Source organism: Oryctolagus cuniculus, chromosome 17, assembly GCF_051225735.1.
Source record: "Oryctolagus cuniculus isolate XC-2025 breed Fujian yellow rabbit chromosome 17, ASM5122573v1, whole genome shotgun sequence".
Taxonomy (NCBI): Eukaryota; Metazoa; Chordata; class Mammalia; order Lagomorpha; family Leporidae; genus Oryctolagus; species Oryctolagus cuniculus.
Window position 1 is genome coordinate 66,421,122 of NC_142883.1, and position 27,533 is coordinate 66,448,654.

Below are 27,533 nucleotides of genomic sequence, written 5' to 3' on the forward strand. Positions count from 1 at the left end.
AGCAATTTACAGAATCATTGCAATACCACTCAAGACATCAAGGACATTCTTCTCAGATGTAGAAACAGTGATACTGAAATTCCTATGGAAACATAGGAGACCCTGGATAGCTAAAGCAATCTTATACACAAAAACAAAGTGGGAGGCATCACAATACCAGATTTTAAGACATACTACAGTGAAGTAATAATCAAAATAGACTGGTACTGATACAAAAACAGATGAGTAGAACAATGGAACAGCATAGAAACACCAGAAATCAATCCAAGAATCTACAACAATTTATCTTTGACAACAGAGCTAAAATCAATCCATGGAGCAAGGACAGTCTCTTCAACAAATGGTACTGGGGAAATCTGGATTTCAAAATGCAGAAGTATGAAGCAGGACTTCTACCTTACACCTTACACAAAAATCCATTCAAAAATGGACTAAAGATCTACATCTATGACCTGATACCATCAAATTCTTAGAGAACATTGGGGAAACCCTGCAAGACATTGGCATAGGCAAAGAGTTCTTGGAAAAGACCCCAGAGGCACAGGCAATCAAGGCCAAAATTCACAAATGGGATTACATCAAATTGAGAAGTTTCTATACTGCAAAAATACTCAGTGAAGAGGCAAGCAACAGAATGGGAGAAACAATTTGCATACTCTACAACTGATAAAAGATCAATAACCAGACTATATAGAGATCAAGAAGCTCAACAACAACAAAACAAACTACACAATTAAAGGATGTGTAAAGGTTTAAACAGACATTTTTCAAAATGGAAATCCAAATGGCCAACAGACACATGAAATAATATTCAGGATCACTAGCCATCAGGGAAATGCAAATCAAAACCGCAATGAGGTTTCACCTCACCCCCTTCAGAATGGCTTTCATACAGAAATCAAGAAACAGCAAATGTTGGTGAGGATGTGGGAGAAAAGGCATCCTTTTTTTTTTTTTTTTTTTGACAGGCAGAGTGGACAGTGAGAGAGAGAGACAGAGAGAGAAAGGTCTTCCTTTGCCGTTGGTTCACCCTCCAATGGCCGCCGCTGCAGCCGGCGCACCGCGCTGATCCTGGCAGGAGCCAGGAGCCAGGTGCTTTTCCTGGTATCCCATGGGGTGCAGGGCCCAAGCACCTGGGCCATCCTCCACTGCACTCCCTGGCCATAGCAGAGAGCTGGCCTGGAAGAGGGGCAACCGGGACAGAATCCGGCGCCCCAACCGGGACTAGAACCCGGTGTGCCGGCGCCGCAAGGTGGAGGATTAGCCTATTGAGCCACGGCGCCGGCTCTTTTTTTTTTTATTTTTTTATTATTTTTTTTTTTTAGAGAAAAGGCATCCTAATCCACTGTTGGTGGGAGTGTAAACTGGCAAAGCCACTATGGAAGACAGTAGGGAGATACCTCAGAAATCTGAATATAGACCGACCCTATGACACAGCCAGCCCACTCCTGGGAATTTACCCAAAGGAAAGGAAATCAGCATTTGAAAGAGTTATTTGCACCCCTATGTTTATTGCAGTTCAATTACAACAGCTAAGACACTGAATCAATAAAAATGCCCATCAACTGCAGACTGGATAAAGAAATTATGTGATATGTACACCATGGAATACTTCATAGTGGTAAAAAATCTAATCATTTTCAACAAAATGGATGACACTAGAAATCATCACACTTAGTGAAATAATTCAGTCCCACAGGGAGAATTATCATATGTTCTCCCTGACCTGTGGTAACTAATGGAGCACCTAATAGACAAGCTATAGATGTTAAATTGACACTTTGAGAAGCAATGACTTTGTACAGCCCTTGTCTCGACTATAGAGGAACAGTTTTTTTCCATGCTATTTGTTGCACTTTTTGCTTAATACAGAGATAATCATATGTGTAGGAAGTTAATTGAAAATAAATATTAGTAAAAAATAAGAGTGGGAATAAGAGAGGCAGGAGGAAGGGGGTGGGACGGGGATGGGAGGGCAGGCACAGTTGGCAGAATCGCCAGGTTCCTAATGTTGTAATTGTGAAATTATGAAGTTTATAACTGTAAAACTGTATAGTTCTCCATACATTATTACGGACTAACTTTTCAGGGTACAGTTTAAAAACTTGCCATGGGACCCCAAGTCCCCTTGAGCTAGGTGGAAAAAAACAGCACTTTAAGTGTTAAATTGAGCATATGGGTAGGATTAAGTGTTAAAGTGATCATATAGAGAGGATTAAGTGTTAAAATGATTATATAAATAGGATTAAGTGTTTGGTAATAATAATAGAATTAAAAAGGAGTGAATGCTCCAAGATGGGAAGCAGTCCACACAGCAGACTCATAGAATGACAATCACTTCAAGTAGCACTGTGGGCTCAGAATCAGCCCTTAACGCATTTTGGTCTGGCTGAAAATCCCATGAGAGTATTTCAGACATAGAATGCCAAGACACTGTGGCAAAAAGTGTCCTACATGAAGGACCTACCTGGGTGAGACTCCAGTGGAAAGAAGTGGTCATCAAAGAAGGAAGTACTTTACTCTGAGAGGAGGGGAGAACTTCCAATTTGCTCATGGCCTTGTCTAAATATGGAAGGAGTCAGTGGACTCAAAAGGCTTCCACTTGGGGCTGGTGAAGTGGCGCAGTGGGTTAAAGCCCTGGCCTGAAACGCCAGCATCCCATATGGGTGCCGGTTCTAGTCCCAGCTGCTTCTCTTGCAATCCAGTTCTCTGCTTATGGCCTGGGATATCAGTGGAGGATATCCTGTACTCATGTGGGAGGCCCAGAAGCAGCTCCTGGCTCCTGCCTTCAGATTGGCACAGCTCTGGCTGTTGTGGCCATTTGAGGAGTGGACAACCAGATGGAAGACCTCTCTCTCTGTCTCTACCTCTCTCTGTAACTCTTTCAAATAAATAAAATAAATCTTTTTTAAAAAAATGCTTTCACAGCGTAGGCAGTGCATGTCAAGTGCCTCGGTGATCACTGACCACATACATAAGAGTGTTAATTGTTAAATTAACAACAGGAGTTTCTGTGCACTAATTTCCCATGCAGGACCCCTTGTCCTCAAAGAGTTGGATTATGAGAGTTAATAGTAAAACTTGTTCTCAAAGATTTACTTTGTTTTAGTGTATTAACAGATGTATCATTTTTGGTTTCTTCAAGGTTAATTAGGTTTCTCAAAAAATGCTGAAAATAAAAAAAAATGAATTAATTAAAGCTCAGAAAGGTTTACTTTTATTGAAAAAGTATTTTTCCTTATTGTAAAAATAATCCTTCTTGTGTTCTTTTTTTTTTAAAAAGATTTATTTTATTTATTTGAAAGAGTTATAGAGAGAGAGGTAGAGCCAGAGAGAAAGGACTTCCATCCGCTGGTTCACTCCCCACATGGCTGCAATGTCTGGAGCCTGATCTGAAGCCAGGAGGCAGGAGCTTCTTCCAGGACTCCCATGTGGGTGCAGGGGCCCAAGGACTTGGGCCATCCTCCACTACTTTCCCAGGCCATAACCTAGAGCTGGATCGGAAATGGAGCAGCTGGGACTCAAACTGGCTCCCATATGGGATGCCGGCACTGCAGCCTGGAGCTTTAACCCACTGCACCACAGCACCAGCCCCCTTTCCTGTGTTCTATTACACAGTAGAGTAACAATTGTCAACTGTAATATATTGTATATTTCTAAACACCTAGAAGAAAGACTTTTGAATGTTCACACTGCAAATAAATCTTGAATATATGAAGTGATGGATTCCAATTATCCTAATTTGATCATTAAAATGTGTGCATGTCTCAGAATCAGCCCTTAAGGCATTCAAATCTGGCTGAAGAGCCCATGAGAGTATTTTAGGCATGGAAAGCCAAGACACCCTGGAAAAAAAGAAGAAGAAGACCTAAATGGAAGATCTCTGCAGGTGAGATCCCAGTGGAAAGAAGAGGTCATCAAAGAAGGAGGTACCTTTCTCTGAAGGGAGGAGAGAACTTCCACTTTGACTATGACCCTGTCTGAATAAGATCGAAGTCGGCGAACTCAAAAGGCTTCCATAGCCTTGGCAACTCATGACTAGAGCCTAGGGAGATTACTGACGCCATAAACAAGAGTGTCAAATTGTTAAGTCAACAACAGGAGTCACTGTGTACTTACTTCTCATGTAGGATCTGTACTTAGTGTGTTGTCCAATGTGAAGTAATGCTATAACTAGTACTGAAACAGTATTTTACACTTTGTGTTTCTGTGTGGGTGCAAACTGATGAAATCTTTACTTAATATATACTGAATCGATCTTCTGTATATAAAGATAATTGAAAATGAATCTTGATGTGAAAGGAATGGGAGAGGGAGCTGGAGATGGGAGGGGTATGAGTGGGAGGGAAATTATGGGGGGGGAAGCCATTGTAATCCATTAACTGTACTTTGAAAATTTATATTTACTAAATAAAAAATAAATACAAAATGTGAGCATGTATCAAATATTACATTTCACCCCATAAATATGTACTATTGAGTGTCAATAAAAACAAATAATCTCATAAAATAGGAAATTCTGCATGTTGTCAAAACATGGATCCACAAACATGAATGTGGACATGAGGCTATTTGAAACAAGGCACAGAAAGATAAATGCCCCACAATCTCACTCATGTGGAATTTAAGAAAATCACACTTAATCATAGAACAGGGTGGTGGCTGTCAGGGCTGAGAGTGAAGGAAATGGGAAAATGTTAGCTGAGCACACATTTGCAGTTAGGAGATAAATTAACCACTCCAGATCTTAATACTCAACACCGTTACTATATGAATATGCTATTACATACTCACAACTTGGTAATATCTTATGTATTCTCTTAAAAACATAGCAATGAAAGGAGATGCATATGTTAGATTATCCTAATCACTTCATAATGTACATGTAAAAGAGGACTCCAAAAAGGTTATGAAAAAAAGGCTGGGTTTATTCCAGTACAAAAAGGGATTAAAAGATAATGTGAATTCTCCATAACTTTTCAAAAGGCCCCCACATATCAGAATATCAGGTTGCATACCTTGAATATGCACAAATTTTGTCAACCATACTCCAACAATATTTGAAAATTTTAAAACAAGCGAAAGTAAACAAGCTCCTATATTAAAATATAATCTCCAAATAACTTAGTAAACTAGATATATCTTTAGGATTGAGAAGGCTTTCATGGAACAGAAATAATTTTTAAAACACTCATAAATTTGCATAGCCAAGCTTTCTATTTTGAAAGTTCAAAGACAGATGGCAGCTGGTTGAGGGAACAGTAAGGGTTAAGGTGATACCCATGTGCCAAAGTACAGGGTCCTCCTGCCCGTCGAAACCCTGGACAAAAACCCCAAGTCAGATAACAGTTTTGCCTTTATCTCACCCAATCCATGTTACTGTGTTACTGGAAACAGAAAACAGAGCAAGACCTTCCAGAAACATCTGTGCTGAGAGGTCAGCGTCCTGGCGGAGACCCTGCTGCCCACATATTTAGAACCTCGGGGGAATCAGGTCCCAGTGTAGAAGGAAGGAGGAACTGAGGAAGGAGGACACGGGGCTGCCTCCACACAGCTGCCCAGGGATGGCTCCAGGGCCAAGAAGTCGCTACAAGCAGGTAAGGGGTCAGGTGGGGGGGGTCCTGGGTGCCAGGGAGGGGTCCAGGCATAGGGGGTCCCAGGTGTCTGGGAAGGGGTCAGGGATCCCAAGTGCCAGGGGGGCCAAGCATCAGGGGTCCCGGGTGCCAGAGAGGGGCCAGGCATCGAGGGTCCTGGTTACTAGGGAGGGGCCAGGCATCAGGGGTCACAGGTATCAGGGAAGGGTTCAGGGGTCCTGGGTGCCAGGGAGGGGCAGGGCTTCGAGGGTCCTGGGTGCTAGGGAGGGGCCGGGCGTCAAGGGTCACAGGTGTCAGGGAAGGGGTCAGGGGTCCTGTGTGCCAGGGAAGAGGCCGGGTGTCGACATCCCATGTGCCAGGGAGGGGTTGGGTGTCGGGGGTCACAGGTGCCAGGGAGGGGGTCAGGGGTTCAGGGTTCCAGGGAGGGGTCGGATGTCAGGGGTCACAGGTGTCAGGGAAGGGATCATGGTTCCCAGGTGCCAGGGAAGAGGCTGGGCGTCAACATCCTGGGTACCAGGGAGGGGTCAGGCGTCCTGGAAGGGGCTGTGCATCTGGGGTCCCGAGAGACAGGGAGAGGCCGGGCATTGGGGGACACAGGTGCCAGCTAGGGGTTGGGAGCCCTGGGTGCCAGGGAGGGGTTGGGCATCAGGGGTCCCGGGTTCCAGGGAGGGCCAGGCTTCCGGGGTCACGGGTGCCAGGGAGGCGGCCAGACGTCAGGTGTCATGGGTTTCAAGGAGGGGTCCAGGCGTCAGGGATTCCTGAGCCCAGGAGGGAGCCAGGCGATTTGGATCCCGGGTACCAGGGAAGGGGCAGGGCGTTGGGGGTCCAGGGTGCAAGGGAGGAGGCTGAGCATCAGGAGTCCCAGGTGTCAAGGAGGGGGCCAGGCATCAGGAGTCACCAGGCCCAGGAGTGAGCCGGGTGATAGGGGTCCCAGGTACCAGGGAAGGGGCTGGGCACTGGGGATCTGGTATGCCGGGGAGGGGGCCAGGCTTCAGGGGTCCCGGATGTCAGGGAGGGGGCCAGATGTCAGGGGTCACTGGTGCCAGGGAGGCGGTCGGCAGTCCCGGGTGCCAGTGAGGGGTGGGGCATCGGGGGCCAGGCTTCGGGGTTCCTGGGTGTCAGGGAAAGTGCTGGGTGGCAGGGTTCCTTGGTGTCAGGGAAGGGACCGGACATCGGGGTCACGGGTGTCAAGGGGGTTGGGTGTTGGGGGTCACAGGTACCAGGGAGGTGGTCGGGGGTCCTGGGTGCCAGGGATGGGCTGGGCGTTGGGGTCCGGGTGCCAGGGAGGGTCCGTCCGGGCGTCGAGGGTCCCAGGTGCCAGGGAGGAGGCCAGGCGTCAGGGGTTCTGGGTGCCAAGGAGGGGGCCAGACATTGGGGATCCTGGTGCCCAAAAGGGAGGTGGGCAATGGGGGTCCCAGGTATCAGTGAAGGGGCTGGGAGTCTGAGGTCTGGGGTGCCAGGGAAGTTGCCAGGGCTCCCGGGTGCCAGGGAAGGAGTCAGGTGTCAGGGGTTCTAGGAAGAAGGGAGGGGGACAGGCGTCTGGGGACTTGAGTGCCAGGGAGGGGCCGGTGTCGGGGGTGATGGGTGTCAAGGAGGGGGCCAGGCATCGGAGATCCCAGGGCCCATTAGGGAGCCAGGCGATGGGAGTCCCAAGTACCAGGAAATGAGGCTGGACGTCAGGGGTCCCGGGTGCCAGGGAAGGAGCCTGGCGTCAGGGGTCTCTGGTACCAGGGAGGGCGCCATGCGTCTGGGGTCCTGAGAGACAGGAAGGGGCCGGGATTCAGGGGTCACGGGTGCCAGGGATGGGGTTGGGGGTCCTGGGTGCCAGGGATGGCCAGGTGTTGGGGGTCATGGGTGCCTTGGAGGAGGCCAGACATCAGGGGTCATGGGTTTCAAGGTGGGGTCCAGGCATCAGGGATCCCTGGGCCCAGCAGGGAGCCAGGCAATTTGAGTTCTGGGTACCAGGGAGGGGCTGAGTGTCGGGGGTCATGGATGCCAGGGAGGGGGTTGGGGGTCTTGGGTGCCAGGGAGGGGCCAGGCATCAGGGGTCCCGGGTGCCAAGGAGGGGGCCGGGCGTCATGGGCCCCAAGTGATAGGGAGGGGCTGGGCATTGGGGGTCACGGGTGCCAGGGAGGGGTTCGGGGGTCTGGGGTGCCAGGGAGGTAGCTGGGCATCTGGGGTCCCAGGGAGGGGCCAGGCATCAGGCGTCACAGGTGCCAGGGAGGGGTCAGGGATCCCAGGGAGGGGTTGGGCGTCAGGAGTCCTGGGTGCCAGGGAGGGGATGGGCATCAGTGGTTCTGGGTGCCAGGGAGGGGATGGGCATCAAGAGCCCTGAGTGCCAGGGAAGGGGCCAGGTGTCAGGGGTCCCGGTTCAAGGGGATAGGCCAGGCGTCAGGTGTCCCAAGTGACAGGGTGGGGCTGGACTTCGGGGGTCATGGGAGACAGGGAGGAGACCAGACATCAGGGCCACGGGTGCGAGGGAGGGGGTCGGGGGTCCCGGGTGCTAGGGAGGGGCTGGCCATCGAGGTCCAGGTGCAGGGAGGGGACGGGCATCAAGGGTCCTGGGTACCAGTGAAGGGGCTGGGCGGTGGGAGTCCTGGGTGCCAGGGAGGCGGCTGGGCCTTGGATGTCCTGGGTGCCACGGAAGGGGCCGGGCGGCAGGGTTCCTAGGTGCCAAGGTGGGGGCCTGGCAGCAGGTGTCCTGGGCGTCAGGAAGGGGACTGGAAATCAGGGGTCATGGGTGCCAGGGAAGGGGCCGGGCGTCTGCAGTCCCAAGTGACAGGGAGGGGCTGGGTGTTGGGGTCCCGGGTGCCAGGGAGAGGCTGGGTGACAGGGGTCCCAGGTTCCAGGGAGGAGCTGGGCATTGAGGGTCCTGGGTTCGGAGGGGTCTAGGCATCAGGGGTCACGGGTGTCAAGGAGGGGGCCAGGTGTCAGGGATCCCAGGGCCCAGTAGGGAGCTGGCATTGGTTTCCCGGGTACCAGGGAAGGGGCTGGGCATCTGGGGTCATGGGTGCCAGGGAGAAGGCTGGGCGTCAGGGGACCTGGGTGTTAAGGAGGGGCCAGGTGCTCGGGATCGTGGGGCCCAGGAAGGAGCCAGACATTGGGGGTCCTGGGTACCAGGGAAGGGGCCTGGAGTCATGGGTCCAGGATGCCAGGGATTGGGCCATGCTTCAGGGGTCCCGGGTATCAGGGAGGGGGCCGGTGTCTGCAGTCCCAAGTGACAGGGAGGGTCCGGGTGTCGGGGGTCATGGGTGCCAGGTAAGGTGTCAGGGGTCCTGGGCGCCGAGGGGGATTGGGCATCAGGGGTCCTGGGTGCCAGGGAGGGGCCAGGCTTCGAGGGTCCTGGGTGCCAGGGAGGGGTCCAGGCATAGGGGGTCCCAGGTGTCTGGGAAGGGGTCAAGGGTCCCAAGTGCCAGGGGTGCCAAGCATCAGGGGTCCCGGTTGCCAGGGAGGGGCCGGGCATCAGGGGTCACAGGTGTCAGGGAAGGGGTCAGGGGTCCTGGGTGCCAGGGAGGGGCCGGGCTTCGAGGGTCCTAGGTTCCAGCGAGGGGTCCAGGCATAGGGGGTCCCAGGTGTCTGGGAAGGGGTCGGGGTCCCAAGTGCTGGGGGGGCCAAGCATCAGGGGTCCTGGTTGCTAGAGAGGGGCCAGGCATCAGGGGTCACAGGTCTCAGGGAAGGGGTCAGGGGTCCTGGGTGCCAGGGAGGGGCAGGGCTTCGAGGGTCCTGGGTGCTAGGGAGGGGCCGGGCGTCAAGGGTCACAGGTGTCAGGGAAGGGGTCAGGGGTCCTGTGTGCCAGGGAAGAGGCCGGGTGTCGACATCCCATGTGCCAGGGAGGGGTTGGGTTTCAGGGGTCACAGGTGCCAGGGAGGGGGTCAGGGGTTCAGGGTTCCAGGGAGGGGTCGGATGTCAGGGGTCACAGGTGTCAGGGAAGAGATCATGGTTCCCAGGTGCCAGGGAAGAGGCTGGGCGTCGACATCCTGGGTACCAGGGTGGCATCAGGGTCCTGGAAGGGGCTGTGCATCTGGGGTCCCGAGAGACTGGGAGGGGCCGGGCGTTGGGGGTCACAGGTGCCAGGGAGGGATTGGGGTCCCTGGGTGCCAGGGAGGGGTTGGGCATCAGGGGTCCCGGGTGCCAGGGAGGCGGCTGGACGTCAGGTGTCACGGGTTTCAAGGAGGGGTCCAGGCATCAGGGATTCCTGAGCCCAGGAGGGAGCCAGGCGATTTGGATCCCAGGTACCAGGGAGGAGGCCCGGGTGCCAGGGAGGGTCCATCCGGGCGTCGAGGGTCCCAGGTGCCAGGGAGGAGGCCAGGCGTCAGGGGTCCTGGGTGCCAAGGAGGGGGCCAGACGTTGGGGATCCTGGTGCCCAAAAGGGAGGTGGGCGATGGGGGTCCCAGGTACCAGGGAAGGGGCTGGGAGTCTGGGGTCTGGGGGGCCAGAGAGGGGGCCAGTTGTTGGGGCTCCCGGGTGCCAGGGAAGAGGTCAGGTGTCAGGAGTCCCAGGAAGCAGGGAGGGGGCCAGGCGTCTGGGGACTTGAGTGCCAGGGATGGGCCGGGTGTCAGGGGTGATGGGTGTCAAGGAGGGGGCCAGGCATCAGGGATCCCAGGGCCCATTAGGGAGCCAGGCGATGGGAGTCCCAAGTACCAGGAAAGGTGGCTGGGTGTCAGGGGTCCCAGATGCCAGGGAAGGAGCCTGGCGTCAGGGGTCCCTGGTACCAGGGAGGGGGCCAGGTGTCTGGGGTCCCGAGAGACAGTAAAGGGCTAGGAGTCGGGGGTCACGGGTGCCAGGGATTGGGTTGGGGGTCCTGGGTGCCATGGAGGGGCCGGGCATCAAGGGTCCTGGGTGCCAGGGAAGGAACCATGCATCAGGGATCACAGGTACCAGGGAGGGGGCCGGGCATCATGGGCCCCAAGTGACAGGGAGGGGCTGGGCGTCGGGGGTCCTGGGTGCCAGGGAAGGAGCTGGGCATCTGGGGTCCCGAGTGACAGGGAGAAGCCAAGCGTCGGGGGTCACAGGTGCCAGGGAAGGGGCCAGGTGTCAGGGTCCTGGTGCAAGGGAATAGGCCAGGCGTCAGGTGTCCTGAGAGACAGGGCAGGGCTGGACTTCGGGGGCCCTGGGTGCCCGGGATTGGCCTGGGCTTCCTGGGTCCCGAGAGACAGGGAGGGGGCTGGGCAAGAGGGGTACTGGGTACCAGGGAAAGGGCTGGGCGTCAGGAAGGGGCCAGGCATCCGGCATCAGGGGTGCCAGGTAGAGGCCAGATGTCGGGTGTCTCAAGAGACAGGGAGGGCCAACGTCCAGGGTCAAGGGTGCCGGGGAGGAGGCTGGGCATCAGGGGTCTTGGGTGTCAAGGAGGGGCCAGGCATCAGGGATCCTGGGGCCCAGCTGGGAGCTGGGCAATGGGGGTCCCGGGTACCAGGGAAGGGGCTGGGTGTTGGGGGTCCAGGGTGCCAGGGGAGGCCGAGTGTCAGGGTTCTGGGGTGACAAGGAGGGGGCCAGGCGCCAGGGTTCATGGGTGCCATGGAGGGGGCCAGACATTGGGGATCACAGGTGTCAGGGAGGAGGCCAGGCGTCAGGGGTCTTGGGCATCAAGGAGGGTCCAGGTGTCCAGGATCCCGCGGCCCAGGAGGGAGCCGGGTGATGGGGGTCCCGGGTTCCAGGGAAGGGGCTGGGTGTTGCGGGTCCAGGGTGCAGGGGGGAGGCCGAGTGTCAGGGTTCTGGGGTGACAAGGAGGGGGCCAGGTGTCAGGGTTCATGGGTGCCATGGAGGGGGCCAGACGTCACAGGTCCCAGGTGCCAAGGAAGGGGCCAGGCATCAGGCCTCCCGGGTACCAGGGAGGGATGGGTATCAGGGGTCCCAGGTGCCAAGGAAGGGGCCAGGCATCAGGCCTCCCAGGTACCAGGGAGGGTTGGGTATCAGGGGTCCCAGGTGCCCGGGGGGGGGGCTGGGTTTCAAGGGTCCTGGGTGACAGGAAAGGGGCCGGTCGTTGGGAGTCCCGGATACCAGGGAAGGGGTTGGAGGTTCCAGGTGCCAGGGAAGGGGCTGAGCGTCTGGGGTCCCAAGTGACAGAGAGGGGCCAGAGGTCAGGGGTCCCGGGTGCCAGGGAGGTTGTTGAGGGTCCTGGGTGCCAGGGAGGTGTTAAGAATTGAGTTCCAGGTGCCAGAGAGGGGCCAGCGTCAGGGGTCCCAGTGACAGGGAAGTGGTCAGGCATCTCGGTTGCCAGGGTGGGGGCTTGGCGTCTGGGGTCCTGAGAGACAGGGAGGGGCCTGGCGTTAGGGCTCTGGGTGCCGGGGGGGGGGTTAGGTGTCCCGGGTGTCAGGGAGGGGTTGGGAATCAGGGGTCTGGGTGCCAGGGATGGCCGGGCATCGGGGGTCACGGGTTTCACAGATGGATCCAGGCATCCGAGACCCCTGGGCCCAGGAGGGAGCCGGGTTTTTTGGGTCCCGGGTACCAGGGAAGGGGCTGTGCATCGGGGGTCCAGGATGCCAGAGAAAATGCTGGGCGTCTGGGGTCCTGAGTGACAGGGAGGAGATGAGAGTCGGGGGTCACGGGTGCCAGGGAGGGGGTCGGGGGTCTTGGGTGACAGGGAGGGTTTGGGCATCAGGGGTCCTGGGTTCCAGGGAGGGGCCTGGTATCAGGGGTCCTGGGTGCCAGGTAGGGGTCGGGCGTTGAGGGTACCAGGTGCCAGGGAAGAGGTCGGGTGTCAGGGTCCTGGGTGCCAGGGAAGCACCTGGCATCGAGGGTCCTAGTTGCAAGTGAAGAGGCCAGGCATCAGATTCTTGGGTTCCAGGCATATGCTGGGCATCGGAGAAGCGGTCGGGTGTCTAGGGTCATGGGTGCCAGGAAGGCGATTGGGCGTCCCGGGTAATAGGGAGGGGGCCAGGTGTCTGGGGTCCTACGTGATAGGGAGGGGCTGGATGTCGGCTGCCCCGGATGCCCAGGAGGGGCCCAGGCTTCTGGGGTCCCCAGAGACAGGGAGAGGGCCAGACAATGGGTGTCCAGGGTACCAGGGAAGGGCTGGGCATCAGGGAAGGGGCCGGGTGTCAGGGATCCCGGGTGCCTGGGAGGGGGCCGGAAGTCGGGGGTCCCAAGTGACATGGAAGTCAGGTGTTGGGAGTCACAGGTGCCAGGGAGGGCCGGGTGTCGAGAGTCCTGGGTGCCAGGGAAGGGGCCAGGCATCACGGGTCCCCAGTGCCAGTAAGGGGGCCTGGCATCTGGGGTCCCCAGTGACAGTGAGGGTTCGGGCGTCAGGAGTCTCGGGTGCCCAGGAAGGGGCCAGATGGTGTGGGTCCCAGGTACCAGGGAATGGGTTGGGTGTTGGAGAATGGGCTGGGCATTGGGGGTCTGGAGTTCCACGGAGGGGGCCAGACTTTGGGGGTCACAGGAGACAGGGTGGAGGCCAGACTTCGAGGTCATGGGTGCCAGGGAGAGGGTCATTGGTCCCGGGTGCCAGGGAGGTTCCTGGCATCGGGGTCCTGGTTACAGGGAAAGGGCCGGGAGGTGGGAGTCCTGGGTTCCAGAGAGGCGGCCGAGCCTCGTGGGTCCTGGGTGCCACAGAAGGGGCCCGACGGCAGGGTTCCTGTGTGCCAGGGAGGGGGCCAGGCAGCAGGGTTCCTGGGTGTCAGGGAGGAGGCCGAGTGTTCAGGGTCCTGGGTGCCAGGGAGGGGGCCAGACATCAGGAGTCCCGGGTATCAGGGAAGGGGTTGGGTGTCCCGGGTGCCAGGGAGGAGCCAGGCATTGGGGTCCCGGGTGCCAGGGAAGGATCTTGGCCAAATGTTCCTGAGTGCCAGCGAGGGGGCAGGGTGGTTTGTCCCAGGTGCCAGGAAGGGGTCGGGGGTTCCAGCTGCCAGGGAGGGGACGGGAATTGAGGGTCCTTGGTGCCATGGAAGGTGCCGGGCATCAGGGGTCCAGGGTGCAAGGGAGGAGGCCAGGCATCAGGGATCTGGAGAGACATGGAGAGGACTAGGTGATGGGGGGTCCTGGGTCCCAGGGAAGGAGCCAGGCATCAGGGAAGGAGCTGGGCGACGGGCATCAGGGGTGCCAGGGAGGGGGCCGGATGTTGGGGGTCTCGAGTGACAGGGAGGTCCACATGACGGGGTCATGCGTGCCAGGGAGGGGACGGGTGTCAAGGGCCCAGGTGCCAGGGAAGAGGCGGGGCATCAATGTCTAGGGTGTCAGGGAGGGGACCGAATGTCTGGGGTCATGGGTGCCAGGGAGCGGGTCGAGTGTCCTGGGTGCAGGGAGGGGCTGGGCATTGGTCTCCTGGTGCCAGGGAGGGGCCAGACCTCTGGGGTCCCAAGTAACAGGGAAGGGGTCGAGGGTCCCGGGTGCCAGGGAAGGGGCCAGTTGTCAGGGTTCCAAGGGTATCAGAAAGGGGCCGGGTGTCTGCGGTCCCACTGACTTGGGGGGGGGCGGGCATCGGGGTTCACAGGTGCCAGGAAGGGGTCAGGCATTAGGTGTCCCGGGTGCCAGGGAGGGGCCAGGCATTGGGGGTCACGGGTACCAGGGAAGGGGTCGGGGATCTCGGTGCCAGGGAGTGTTTGGGCATCAGGGGTCTCGGGTGCCAGAAAGGGGCAGGGGGTCGGGGAAAGGGCCAGGCTCTGGGGATGCGGGGTGCCAGGGAGGAGGCCAAACGTCGGGGGTCATGGGTACCAGGGAACGGGTTGGGGTTCTCAAGTGCCAGGGAGAGACCGGGTGTCAACGGTTCCGGGTGCCAGGGAAGAGACTGGGCGTTGTGGGTCCCGTGTGTCCTGGTATGGCCGGGCGTCAAGGGTCCCGGGTGCCAGGGAGGTTGTTAGGTGTCCCGGGTGGCAGGGAGTGTTGGGCGTCATTGAGGTCTGGGTGCCAGAGAGGGGCCAGGCGTCAGGGGTCCCGGTGACAGGGAAGTGGTCAGGCATCTCAGTTGCCAGGAAGGGGGCTGGGCGTCTGGGGTCCTGAGAGACAGGGAGGGCCTGGTGTCACGGCCATGGGTGCCAGGGAGAGGGTTGGGGGTCCTGGGTGCCAGGGAGGGGTCAGGCGTCAGGGGTCTGGGTGCCAGAGATGGCTGGGCTTCTGGGGTCATGGGTTTCAAGGACGGGTCCACGTGTCAGGGATCCCAGGGCCCAATAGGGAGCCGGGCGATTTGGGTCCTGGGTACCAGGGAAGGGGCTGGGCATCTGGGGTCCAGGGTGCCCAAAAAGAGGCTGGGCGTTGGGCGTCATGGGTGCCAGGGAGGGGCCAGGAATCAGGAGTCCTGGGTGCCAGGGAGGGGCCAAGCTTCAGGGGTCCTGGGTGCCAGGTAGGGACTGGAGGTCCCAGGTAACAGGGAGGGGGCTGGGTGTCAGGGTCCCGGGTGCCCAGGGAGGGGCGTGGCCTCGAGGGTTCTAATTGCAAGGGAAGAGTCCTGGTGTCAGATTCTCGGGTTCCAGGGAGATGCTGGGTTTCAGGGAAGGGGCCGGGCATCTGGGGTCATGGGTGCCAGGGAGGGTCGGGCATCAGGTGTCAAGGGTGCCATGGAGGTGGCTGGACGTCGGGGTTCACAGGTTTCAAGGTGAGTTCCAGGCGTCAGGGATTCCTGGGCCCAGGACTTAGCCGGGTGATTTGGGTCCCAGGTACCAGGGAAGGGGCTGGGGGTCAGGGGTCCAGGGTGCCAGGGAGGAGGCTGGGCATCTGGGATCCTGGGTGTTCAGGAGGGGGGTAGGTGTCAGGGGTCACAGGTGCCAGGGAGGGGGCCGGTCATTGGTGGTCACGGGTGCCAGGGAGGGGGTCGGGGGTCTCAGGTGCCAGGGAGGGTTTGGTCATCAGGGGTCCCGGGTGCCAGGGAGGGGCCGGGCATCTAGGGTCCCGAGAGACAGGGAGGGGCCTGGCATCGGGAGTCACAAGTGCCAGGGAGGGAGTTGGGGGTCCCGGGTGCCAGGGAGGGGTCAGGCTTCAGGGGTCCGGTTGCCAGGGAGCGCTGGGCGTCAGGTGTCATGGGTGCCATGGAGGCGGCTGGCTGTTGGGGTTCATGGGTTTCAAGGAGAGGTCCAAGTGAAAGGGATCCCTGGGCCCAGGAGTTAGCCGGGCTTTTGGGTCTTGGGTACCAAGGAAGGGGCTGGGCGTCGGGAGTCCAGGGTGCCAGGGAGGAGGCTGGGCATCTGGGTTCCTGGGTGTCAAGGAGGGGGGCAGGTGTCAGGGGTCATGGGTGCTAGGGAGTGTTTGGGCATCAGGGGTCCCGGGTGCCAGGGAGGAGCAAGGTGTTGAAGGTCCTGGGTGCCAGGGAGAGGGCCGGGCGTCCGGGTTCCTGGATACAAGGGTGGAGGCCGGGCGTCATGGGTCATGAGTGAACGGGAGGGGCTGGACATCGGGTGTCCTGGGTGCAAGGGAGGGGCTGGGCATCAGGGTCCCGGGTGCCAGGGAAGAGGCCAGGCATTGGGGTCTTGGGAGCCAGGGAGATCTTGGACCTTGGGGGAAGAGGCCGGGTGTCTGGGGTCATGGGTGCTAGGGAAGGGGTTGGAGGTCCCAGGTAACAGGGAGGGGGCCGGGTGTCTGGGGTCCCGAATGACAGGGAGGGGCTGGGTGTCCGGGGAAATGGGTGCCAGGGAGGGGGCCAGGGGTCTCGGGTGCCAGGGAGGGGTCAGGCATTGAGGGTCCTGGGTGCTAGGGAGGGGACGGGCATAAGGGGTCCTGGGTGCCAGGGAGGAGATGAGTGTCGAGAGTCCTGGGTGCCAGGGAAGGGGCTGGGCATCAGGGGTCCCAGGTGCAAAGGAGGAGACTGGGCATCAGAGGTCCCGAGTGACAGGGAGGGGGCCGGGCGATGGGGGTCCCAGGTGCCCAGGAGAGGCCTGGGCTCTGGAGTCCTGAGAGACAGTGAGGGGGCTAGGCGATGGGGGTCCCAGGTACCAGGGAAGGGGCTGGGCATCGGGGAAAGGGCCAGGCATTGGGGAGCAGGGGTGCCAGGGAGGGGGCCAGGTGTTGGGAGTCACGGGTGCCAGGGAGGGGTTTGGGGGGTCCCGGGTGCAAGGTAGCGGTCAGGCATCAGGGATCCCGGGTGCCTTGGAGGAGGCCGGATGTCGGGGGTCACGGGTTTCAAGGAGGGGTCCAGGCGTCAGGGATCTCTGGGCCCAGGAGGGAGCCAGGCGATTTGAGTCCTGGGTACCAAGGAAGCGGGTGGGCATCGGGGATTCAGGGTGCCAGGGAGGAGGCCGGGCATCTGGGGTTCCGTGTGACAGGGAGGGGAGGGGAGTCAGGGGTCACAGTGCCAGGGAGAGGGTCGGGGGTCCCGGGTGACAGGTAGGGGTCAGGCATCAAGTTTCCTGGGTTCCAGGGAGGGGCCGGGCATCAGGGGTCCAGAGTGCCAGGGAGGGGATGGGTGTCGAGGGTCCTGTGTGCCAAGGAAGGGGCTTGGCATCAGGGGTCCCAGCTGCAAGGGAGGAGACTGGCCGTCAGGGATTCCGAGTGACAGGGAGGTGCCGGGCGATGGGGGTCCCAGGTGCCCATGAGGGGCCTGGGCTTCTGGGGTCCTGAGAGACAGTGAGGGGCCGGGCGATGGGGGTCCCAGGTACCAGGGAAAGGGCTGGGCGTCGGGGAAGGGGCCAGGCATTGGGGAGCAGGGGTGCCAGATGTCGGGGATCTCGAATGACAGGGAGGGATGGCGGCAGGGTCACGAGTGCCAGGGAGGGTGTTGAGGGTCCCTGGTGCCCAGGAAGAGGCTGGGTTTCAATGTCCATGGTGCCAGGAATGGGGCTGGACATCAGGGTGCCAGGGAGGAGGCCGTTCCTCAGGGGTCCTTGGTGTCAACAGGGGCCAGGCGTTGGGTATCCTGGAGCCCAGGAGGGAGCCAGGTGATAGGGGTCCCGGGTACCAGGAAAGGAGCCTGGCATCAGGGTCCTGGGTGCAAGGGAGGGGCCGGGCATCGGGTGTTCTGCATGTCAGGGAAGGGGTCATTTGTCACAGGTACCAGGGAAGAGGCCGGGAGTCGATGTTCCGGGTGCCAGGGAGAGGGCTGGGCGTCAGGGGTCCTGAGAAACAGGGAGGGGCTGGGCATCATGGTTCACGGGTGCCAGGGAGGGGGTTGGAGGTATCGGGTGCCAGGAAGGGGTCGGGCGTCAGGGGTCCGGGTGCCAGGGACGGCAGGGCTTTGGGGGTCACAGGTTTCAAGGAGGGGTCCACGCGTCAGGGATCCTAGGGACCAATAGGTAGCTGGGCGATGGGGGTCCCGGGTACCAGGGAAGAGGCTGGGCATTGGGGTTCCAGTGTGCCTGGGGGGAGGCCGGGCGTCAGGGTTCCCGGGTGTCAAGGAGGGGCCAGGTGTCAGGGGTCATGGGTGCCAGGAATGGGGCTGGGTGTCAACGTCCAGGTTGCCAGGGATAGGGCTGGAATTCAGGCTTCCGGGTGCAGGGAGGGGGCCGGGTCTTGGGGGTCATGGGTTCCAGGGAGGGGGTCGGGGGTCTCGGGTGCCAGGGAGGTGCTGGGCGTTGGGGTACCGGGTGCAGAAAGGGGGCCGGGCATTGGGGGTCCTGGGTACCAGGGAAGGGTCCAGGCGGTGGGAATCCTGGGTGCCAAGAAAGCAACTGGGCCTCGGGGGTCCTGGGTGCTGTGGAAGGAGCCGGGCGGCAGGGTCCCTGGGTGCCAGGAAGGGGGCCGGACATAGGGAGTCATGGGTGCCAGGGAGGGGGCCGAGCATCTGCGGTCCCAAGTGACAAGGAGGGGCAAGGCGTCGGGGGTCCAAGGTGCCAGGGAGGGGCCGGGTGTCAGGGGTCCTGGGTGCCAGGGAAGGGCCAGTCGCCGAGTATCCTGGGTGCCAGGGAGGGGGCCAGCCTCAGCGGTCATGGGTGTCAAGGAGGGGCCAGGCGTCAGGAATCCTGGGGCCCAGTTGGGAGCTGGGCGATGGGGGTCCCAGGTACCAGGGAAGGGGCTGGGCGTTGGGGATCCAGGGTGCCGGAGGAGGCTGAGTGTCAGGGTTCCTGGGTGAGAAGGAGGGGGCCAGGCGCCAGGGTTCACGGGTGCCATGGAAGTGGCCGGACATCGGGGAGGAGGCCAGGTGTCAGGGGCCCTGGGTGAAAGGAGAGGCCAGCCATTGTGGATTCTGGGTCCCAGTAGGGAGCCAGGCGATGGGGGTCCAAGGTGCCAAGGAAGGGACTGGGCATCAGGGGTCCTGGGTACCAGGGAGGGTTGGGTGTCAGGGGTCCCTGGTGCCAGGGAAGGGGTCAGAGGTTCCGGGTGCCAGGGAGGGGTCGGGCATTGAGGGTTCTTGGTGCCAGGGAGGGGGCCAGGCGTTGGGGGTCCTGGGTACCAGGGATGGTGTCGGAGGTTCTGAGTGTCAGTGAGGGGGTTGAGCGTCTGGGGTCCCAAGTGACAGGGAGGGGCCAGGAGTCGGGGGTCCTGGGAGCCAGGGAGGTTGTTGGGGGTCCTGGGTGCCAGGGAGGTGTCGGGCATTGAGGTCCAGGTGCCAGAGTGGCCAGATGTCAGGGGTCCTGGTGACAGGGAAGTGGTCAGGCATCTCAGTTTCCGGGGAGGGGGCTGGGCATCTGGGGTCCTGAGAGACAGGGAGGGGACTGGCATTGGGGCCACGGGTGACAGGGACTGGCATTGGGGCCACGGGTGACAGGGAGGGGGTTGGGGGTCCCAGGTGCCAGGGAGGGGTCGGGAATCAGGTCTGGGTGCCAGGGATAGCTGGGCATTGGGGTTCACGTGTTTCAAGGAGGAGTCCAGGCATCAAGGATCCCTGGTCCCAGGAGGGAGCCAGGTGACTTGGGTCCTGGGCACCAGGGAAGGGGCTGGGCATTGGAGGTCATGGATGCCAGGGAGGGGGTCGGGGGTCTCGGGTGACAGGGAGGGTTTGGGCATCAGGGGTTCCAGGTGCCAGGGAGGGGCCAAGCATCAGGGGTCCTGGGTGCCAGGTAGGGTTTGGTGTCAAGGGTCCCAGGTGCCAGAGAAGAGGCCGGGTGTCAGGGTCCCAGGTGCCAGGGAGGGGCCTCGCGTTGAGGGTCCCAGTTGCCAGGGAAGAGGCCTGGCATCAGATTCTTGGGTTCCAGGGAGATGCTGGGTGTCAGGGAAGGGGCTGGGCGTCCGGGGTCATGAGCACCAAGAGGGGGTCGGGCATCCCAGGAAGCAGGGAGGGAGTCAAGTGTCCCGGGTAACAGGGAGGGGGCCTGGCGTCTGGGGTCCCAAGTGACAGGGAAGGGCTGGATGTCGGTTGTCCCGGATGCCCAGGAGGGGCCTGGGCTTCTGGGGTCCCCTGAGACAGGGAGAGGGCCAGACGATGGGGGTCCCAGGTACCAGGGAAGGGCTGGGTTTCAGGGAAGGGGCCGGGTGTCAGTGATCCTAGGTGCCTGGGAAGGGGCCGGAAGTCGGGGGTCTCAAGTGACATGGAGGGCTAGGCATCAGGAGTCACAGGTGCTAGGGAGGGCCTGGTGTCAAGGGTCCTGGGTGCCAGGGAAGGGGCTGGACATCACGGTCCCCAGTGCCAGTAAGGGGGCCTGGCGTCTGGGGTCCCCAGTGACAGTGAGGGGTCGGGCGTCAGGAGTCCTGGGTGCCCGGTAAGGGGCCGGATGGTGTGGGTCCCGGGTACCAGGGAATGGGTTGGGCGTTGGGGAATGGGCTGGGCGTTGGGGGTCTGGAGTTCCAGGGAGGGGTCCAGACTTCGGGGGTCACAGGAGACAAGGTGGTGGCCAGACTTCGAAGTCATGGGTGCCAGGGAGGGGGTCACTGGCCCTGGTGCCAGGGAGGCACCCGGCATCGGGGTCCTGGTTGCATGGAAGGGGCCGGGTGGTGGGAGTCCTGGGTGCTAGGGAGGTGGCCGAGCCTCATGGGTCCTGGGTGCCACAGAAGGGGCCCGACGGCAGGGTTCCTGGGTGTCAGGGAGGGGGCCGGCTGTTGAGAGTCCTGGGTGCCAGGGAGGGGGCTGGACATCAGGTGTCTTGGGTGTCAGGGAAGGGGTTGGGTGTCCCGGGTGCCAGGGAGGGGCCAGGCGTCGGAGTCCTGGGTGCCAGGGAAGGTTCTGGGCCCAGTGTTTGTGAGTGCCAGTGAGGGGGCCGGGAAACGTGGGTCCCAGGTGCTAGGAAGGGGTCGGGGGTCCCAGGTGTCAGGGAGCGGACAGGCGTCAGTGGTCCCTGGTGCCAGGGAGGGGATGGGTGTCGAGGTTCTTTGGTGCCAGGGAAGGCGCCAGGCATCAGGGGTCCAGGGTGCAAGGGAGGAGGCCAGGCATCAGGGGTTTGGAGACATGGAGGGGGCTGGGCGATGGGGGTCCTGGGTTCCAGGGAAGGAGCCAGGCATCAGGGAAGGAGCTGGGCGCCGGGGATCAGGGGTGCCAGAGAGGGCACCGGACATCGGGGGTCCTGGATGCTAGGTAGCGTTTGGGCGTCAGGGGTCCTGGGTGCCAGGGATGGGCTGGGCATTGAGGGTCCCGGGTGCCAGGGAAGAGGCAGGGCGTCAACATCTAGGGTGTCAGGGAATGGGCCAGATGTCTGGGGCCACGGGTGCCAACGAGGGGTTCGAGGGTCCCAGGTGCCTGGGAGGGGCTGGGTGTCAGGGTCTGGGTGCCAGGGAGGGGGCCAAACCTCGGGGGTCCTGAGTGACAGGGAAGGGGCCGGGCAGCGGGAGCCCTGGGTGCTAGGAAGGGGGCCGGACATAGGGGGTCACGGGTGTCAGGGAGGGGGCCGGGTGTTGGTGGTCCCAAGTAACAGGGAGGGGCCGGGCTTCGGGGGTCAGGCCATGCGTCAGGGGTCCTTGGTGTCAAGGAGGGCCAGGTGTTGGGGATCCTGGAGCCCAGGAGGGAGCCAGGCAATAGGGGTCCTGGGTGCCAGGGAGGGGCTGGGTGTCAGGGGTCCCTGGTGCCAGGGAGGGGCCGGGCGTTGAGGGTGCTGTGTGCCAGGGAGGGGCTGGGCGTTGAGGGTGCTGTGTGCCAGGGAGGGGGCTGGGCGTCAGGGGTACCGCGTGTCAGGGAAGGTGTCATGGGTCCCGGGTACCAGGGAAGAGGCCGGGAGTCAATGTTCCGGGTCCAGGGAGAGGGCTGGGCGTCTGCTGTCCTGAGAGACAGGGAGGGGCCGGGCATCGTGGGTCACTGGTGCCAGGGAGGGGGTTGGGGGTCCCGGGTGCCAGGGAGGGGTCGGGCGTCAGGGGTCTGGGTGCCAGGGACAGCTGGGCTTTGGGGGTCACGGGTTTCAAGGAGGGGTCCATGCATCAGGGATCCTGGGGCCCAACAGGGAGCTGGGCAATGGGGGTCCCGGGTACTAGGGAAGGGGCTGGGAGTTGGGATTCTAGTGTGCCTTGGGGGAGGCCAGGCTTCAGGGTTCCCGGGTGTCAAGGAGGGGGGCAGGTGTCAGGGGTCACGGGTGCCAGGGATTGGGTTGGGGGTCCTGGGTGCCATGGAGGGGCCGGGCATCAAGGGTCCTGGGTGCCAGGGAAGGAACCATGCATCAGGGATCACAGGTACCAGGGAGGGGGCCGGGCATCATGGGCCCCAAGTGACAGGGAGGGGCTGGGCGTCGGGGGTCCTGGGTGCCAGGGAAGGAGCTGGGCATCTGGGGTCCCGAGTGACAGGGAGAAGCCAAGCGTCGGGGGTCACAGGTGCCAGGGAAGGGGCCAGGTGTCAGGGTCCTGGTGCAAGGGAATAGGCCAGGCGTCAGGTGTCCTGAGAGACAGGGCAGGGCTGGACTTCGGGGGCCCTGGGTGCCCGGGATTGGCCTGGGCTTCCTGGGTCCCGAGAGACAGGGAGGGGGCTGGGCAAGAGGGGTACTGGGTACCAGGGAAAGGGCTGGGCGTCAGGAAGGGGCCAGGCATCCGGCATCAGGGGTGCCAGGTAGAGGCCAGATGTCGGGTGTCTCAAGAGACAGGGAGGGCCAACGTCCAGGGTCAAGGGTGCCGGGGAGGAGGCTGGGCATCAGGGGTCTTGGGTGTCAAGGAGGGGCCAGGCATCAGGGATCCTGGGGCCCAGCTGGGAGCTGGGCAATGGGGGTCCCGGGTACCAGGGAAGGGGCTGGGTGTTGGGGGTCCAGGGTGCCAGGGGAGGCCGAGTGTCAGGGTTCTGGGGTGACAAGGAGGGGGCCAGGCGCCAGGGTTCATGGGTGCCATGGAGGGGGCCAGACATTGGGGATCACAGGTGTCAGGGAGGAGGCCAGGCGTCAGGGGTCTTGGGCATCAAGGAGGGTCCAGGTGTCCAGGATCCCGCGGCCCAGGAGGGAGCCGGGTGATGGGGGTCCCGGGTTCCAGGGAAGGGGCTGGGTGTTGCGGGTCCAGGGTGCAGGGGGGAGGCCGAGTGTCAGGGTTCTGGGGTGACAAGGAGGGGGCCAGGTGTCAGGGTTCATGGGTGCCATGGAGGGGGCCAGACGTCACAGGTCCCAGGTGCCAAGGAAGGGGCCAGGCATCAGGCCTCCCGGGTACCAGGGAGGGATGGGTATCAGGGGTCCCAGGTGCCAAGGAAGGGGCCAGCATCAGGCCTCCCAGGTACCAGGGAGGGTTGGGTATCAGGGGTCCCAGGTGCCCGGGGGGGGGGCTGGGTTTCAAGGGTCCTGGGTGACAGGAAAGGGGCCGGTCGTTGGGAGTCCCGGATACCAGGGAAGGGGTTGGAGGTTCCAGGTGCCAGGGAAGGGGCTGAGCGTCTGGGGTCCCAAGTGACAGAGAGGGGCCAGAGGTCAGGGGTCCCGGGTGCCAGGGAGGTTGTTGAGGGTCCTGGGTGCCAGGGAGGTGTTAAGAATTGAGTTCCAGGTGCCAGAGAGGGGCCAGCGTCAGGGGTCCCAGTGACAGGGAAGTGGTCAGGCATCTCGGTTGCCAGGGTGGGGGCTTGGCGTCTGGGGTCCTGAGAGACAGGGAGGGGCCTGGCGTTAGGGCTCTGGGTGCCGGGGGGGGGGTTAGGTGTCCCGGGTGTCAGGGAGGGGTTGGGAATCAGGGGTCTGGGTGCCAGGGATGGCCGGGCATCGGGGGTCACGGGTTTCACAGATGGATCCAGGCATCCGAGACCCCTGGGCCCAGGAGGGAGCCGGGTTTTTTGGGTCCCGGGTACCAGGGAAGGGGCTGTGCATCGGGGGTCCAGGATGCCAGAGAAAATGCTGGGCGTCTGGGGTCCTGAGTGACAGGGAGGAGATGAGAGTCGGGGGTCACGGGTGCCAGGGAGGGGGTCGGGGGTCTTGGGTGACAGGGAGGGTTTGGGCATCAGGGGTCCTGGGTTCCAGGGAGGGGCCTGGTATCAGGGGTCCTGGGTGCCAGGTAGGGGTCGGGCGTTGAGGGTACCAGGTGCCAGGGAAGAGGTCGGGTGTCAGGGTCCTGGGTGCCAGGGAAGCACCTGGCATCGAGGGTCCTAGTTGCAAGTGAAGAGGCCAGGCATCAGATTCTTGGGTTCCAGGCATATGCTGGGCATCGGAGAAGCGGTCGGGTGTCTAGGGTCATGGGTGCCAGGAAGGCGATTGGGCGTCCCGGGTAATAGGGAGGGGGCCAGGTGTCTGGGGTCCTACGTGATAGGGAGGGGCTGGATGTCGGCTGCCCCGGATGCCCAGGAGGGGCCCAGGCTTCTGGGGTCCCCAGAGACAGGGAGAGGGCCAGACAATGGGTGTCCAGGGTACCAGGGAAGGGCTGGGCATCAGGGAAGGGGCCGGGTGTCAGGGATCCCGGGTGCCTGGGAGGGGGCCGGAAGTCGGGGGTCCCAAGTGACATGGAAGTCAGGTGTTGGGAGTCACAGGTGCCAGGGAGGGCCGGGTGTCGAGAGTCCTGGGTGCCAGGGAAGGGGCCAGGCATCACGGGTCCCCAGTGCCAGTAAGGGGGCCTGGCATCTGGGGTCCCCAGTGACAGTGAGGGTTCGGGCGTCAGGAGTCTCGGGTGCCCAGGAAGGGGCCAGATGGTGTGGGTCCCAGGTACCAGGGAATGGGTTGGGTGTTGGAGAATGGGCTGGGCATTGGGGGTCTGGAGTTCCACGGAGGGGGCCAGACTTTGGGGGTCACAGGAGACAGGGTGGAGGCCAGACTTCGAGGTCATGGGTGCCAGGGAGAGGGTCATTGGTCCCGGGTGCCAGGGAGGTTCCTGGCATCGGGGTCCTGGTTACAGGGAAAGGGCCGGGAGGTGGGAGTCCTGGGTTCCAGAGAGGCGGCCGAGCCTCGTGGGTCCTGGGTGCCACAGAAGGGGCCCGACGGCAGGGTTCCTGTGTGCCAGGGAGGGGGCCAGGCAGCAGGGTTCCTGGGTGTCAGGGAGGAGGCCGAGTGTTCAGGGTCCTGGGTGCCAGGGAGGGGGCCAGACATCAGGAGTCCCGGGTATCAGGGAAGGGGTTGGGTGTCCCGGGTGCCAGGGAGGAGCCAGGCATTGGGGTCCCGGGTGCCAGGGAAGGATCTTGGCCAAATGTTCCTGAGTGCCAGCGAGGGGGCAGGGTGGTTTGTCCCAGGTGCCAGGAAGGGGTCGGGGGTTCCAGCTGCCAGGGAGGGGACGGGAATTGAGGGTCCTTGGTGCCATGGAAGGTGCCGGGCATCAGGGGTCCAGGGTGCAAGGGAGGAGGCCAGGCATCAGGGATCTGGAGAGACATGGAGAGGACTAGGTGATGGGGGGTCCTGGGTCCCAGGGAAGGAGCCAGGCATCAGGGAAGGAGCTGGGCGACGGGCATCAGGGGTGCCAGGGAGGGGGCCGGATGTTGGGGGTCTCGAGTGACAGGGAGGTCCACATGACGGGGTCATGCGTGCCAGGGAGGGGACGGGTGTCAAGGGCCCAGGTGCCAGGGAAGAGGCGGGGCATCAATGTCTAGGGTGTCAGGGAGGGGACCGAATGTCTGGGGTCATGGGTGCCAGGGAGCGGGTCGAGTGTCCTGGGTGCAGGGAGGGGCTGGGCATTGGTCTCCTGGTGCCAGGGAGGGGCCAGACCTCTGGGGTCCCAAGTAACAGGGAAGGGGTCGAGGGTCCCGGGTGCCAGGGAAGGGGCCAGTTGTCAGGGTTCCAAGGGTATCAGAAAGGGGCCGGGTGTCTGCGGTCCCACTGACTTGGGGGGGGGCGGGCATCGGGGTTCACAGGTGCCAGGAAGGGGTCAGGCATTAGGTGTCCCGGGTGCCAGGGAGGGGCCAGGCATTGGGGGTCACGGGTACCAGGGAAGGGGTCGGGGATCTCGGTGCCAGGGAGTGTTTGGGCATCAGGGGTCTCGGGTGCCAGAAAGGGGCAGGGGGTCGGGGAAAGGGCCAGGCTCTGGGGATGCGGGGTGCCAGGGAGGAGGCCAAACGTCGGGGGTCATGGGTACCAGGGAACGGGTTGGGGTTCTCAAGTGCCAGGGAGAGACCGGGTGTCAACGGTTCCGGGTGCCAGGGAAGAGACTGGGCGTTGTGGGTCCCGTGTGTCCTGGTATGGCCGGGCGTCAAGGGTCCCGGGTGCCAGGGAGGTTGTTAGGTGTCCCGGGTGGCAGGGAGTGTTGGGCGTCATTGAGGTCTGGGTGCCAGAGAGGGGCCAGGCGTCAGGGGTCCCGGTGACAGGGAAGTGGTCAGGCATCTCAGTTGCCAGGAAGGGGGCTGGGCGTCTGGGGTCCTGAGAGACAGGGAGGGCCTGGTGTCACGGCCATGGGTGCCAGGGAGAGGGTTGGGGGTCCTGGGTGCCAGGGAGGGGTCAGGCGTCAGGGGTCTGGGTGCCAGAGATGGCTGGGCTTCTGGGGTCATGGGTTTCAAGGACGGGTCCACGTGTCAGGGATCCCAGGGCCCAATAGGGAGCCGGGCGATTTGGGTCCTGGGTACCAGGGAAGGGGCTGGGCATCTGGGGTCCAGGGTGCCCAAAAAGAGGCTGGGCGTTGGGGGTCATGGGTGCCAGGGAGGGGCCAGGCATCAGGAGTCCTGGGTGCCAGGGAGGGGCCAAGCTTCAGGGGTCCTGGGTGCCAGGTAGGGACTGGAGGTCCCAGGTAACAGGGAGGGGGCTGGGTGTCAGGGTCCCGGGTGCCCAGGGAGGGGCGTGGCCTCGAGGGTTCTAATTGCAAGGGAAGAGTCCTGGTGTCAGATTCTCGGGTTCCAGGGAGATGCTGGGTTTCAGGGAAGGGGCCGGGCATCTGGGGTCATGGGTGCCAGGGAGGGTCGGGCATCAGGTGTCAAGGGTGCCATGGAGGTGGCTGGACGTCGGGGTTCACAGGTTTCAAGGTGAGTTCCAGGCGTCAGGGATTCCTGGGCCCAGGACTTAGCCGGGTGATTTGGGTCCCAGGTACCAGGGAAGGGGCTGGGGGTCAGGGGTCCAGGGTGCCAGGGAGGAGGCTGGGCATCTGGGATCCTGGGTGTTCAGGAGGGGGGTAGGTGTCAGGGGTCACAGGTGCCAGGGAGGGGGCCGGTCATTGGTGGTCACGGGTGCCAGGGAGGGGGTCGGGGGTCTCAGGTGCCAGGGAGGGTTTGGTCATCAGGGGTCCCGGGTGCCAGGGAGGGGCCGGGCATCTAGGGTCCCGAGAGACAGGGAGGGGCCTGGCATCGGGAGTCACAAGTGCCAGGGAGGGAGTTGGGGGTCCCGGGTGCCAGGGAGGGGTCAGGCTTCAGGGGTCCGGTTGCCAGGGAGCGCTGGGCGTCAGGTGTCATGGGTGCCATGGAGGCGGCTGGCTGTTGGGGTTCATGGGTTTCAAGGAGAGGTCCAAGTGAAAGGGATCCCTGGGCCCAGGAGTTAGCCGGGCTTTTGGGTCTTGGGTACCAAGGAAGGGGCTGGGCGTCGGGAGTCCAGGGTGCCAGGGAGGAGGCTGGGCATCTGGGTTCCTGGGTGTCAAGGAGGGGGGCAGGTGTCAGGGGTCATGGGTGCTAGGGAGTGTTTGGGCATCAGGGGTCCCGGGTGCCAGGGAGGAGCAAGGTGTTGAAGGTCCTGGGTGCCAGGGAGAGGGCCGGGCGTCCGGGTTCCTGGATACAAGGGTGGAGGCCGGGCGTCATGGGTCATGAGTGAACGGGAGGGGCTGGACATCGGGTGTCCTGGGTGCAAGGGAGGGGCTGGGCATCAGGGTCCCGGGTGCCAGGGAAGAGGCCAGGCATTGGGGTCTTGGGAGCCAGGGAGATCTTGGACCTTGGGGGAAGAGGCC

General features: G+C 61.9%; 1 long non-coding RNA gene and 1 other non-coding gene across 2 annotated transcripts in view; one reads left to right on the forward strand and one right to left on the reverse strand.

Moving 5' to 3' along the window:
- LOC100347036 (uncharacterized) overlaps positions 1–27,533 on the reverse strand; it is an 876,288-nt gene that overhangs the window by 192,964 nt on the left and 655,791 nt on the right. The gene's annotated exons all lie outside the window — the stretch shown is intronic.
- The window catches only part of LOC149121323 (uncharacterized), a 42,396-nt gene continuing 20,267 nt past the window's right edge, over positions 5,405–27,533 (forward strand). Inside the window, exon 1 of the long non-coding RNA XR_016223730.1 lies at positions 5,405–5,597. This is a non-coding gene — a long non-coding RNA (uncharacterized LOC149121323). The remainder of the gene's footprint in view (positions 5,598–27,533) is intronic.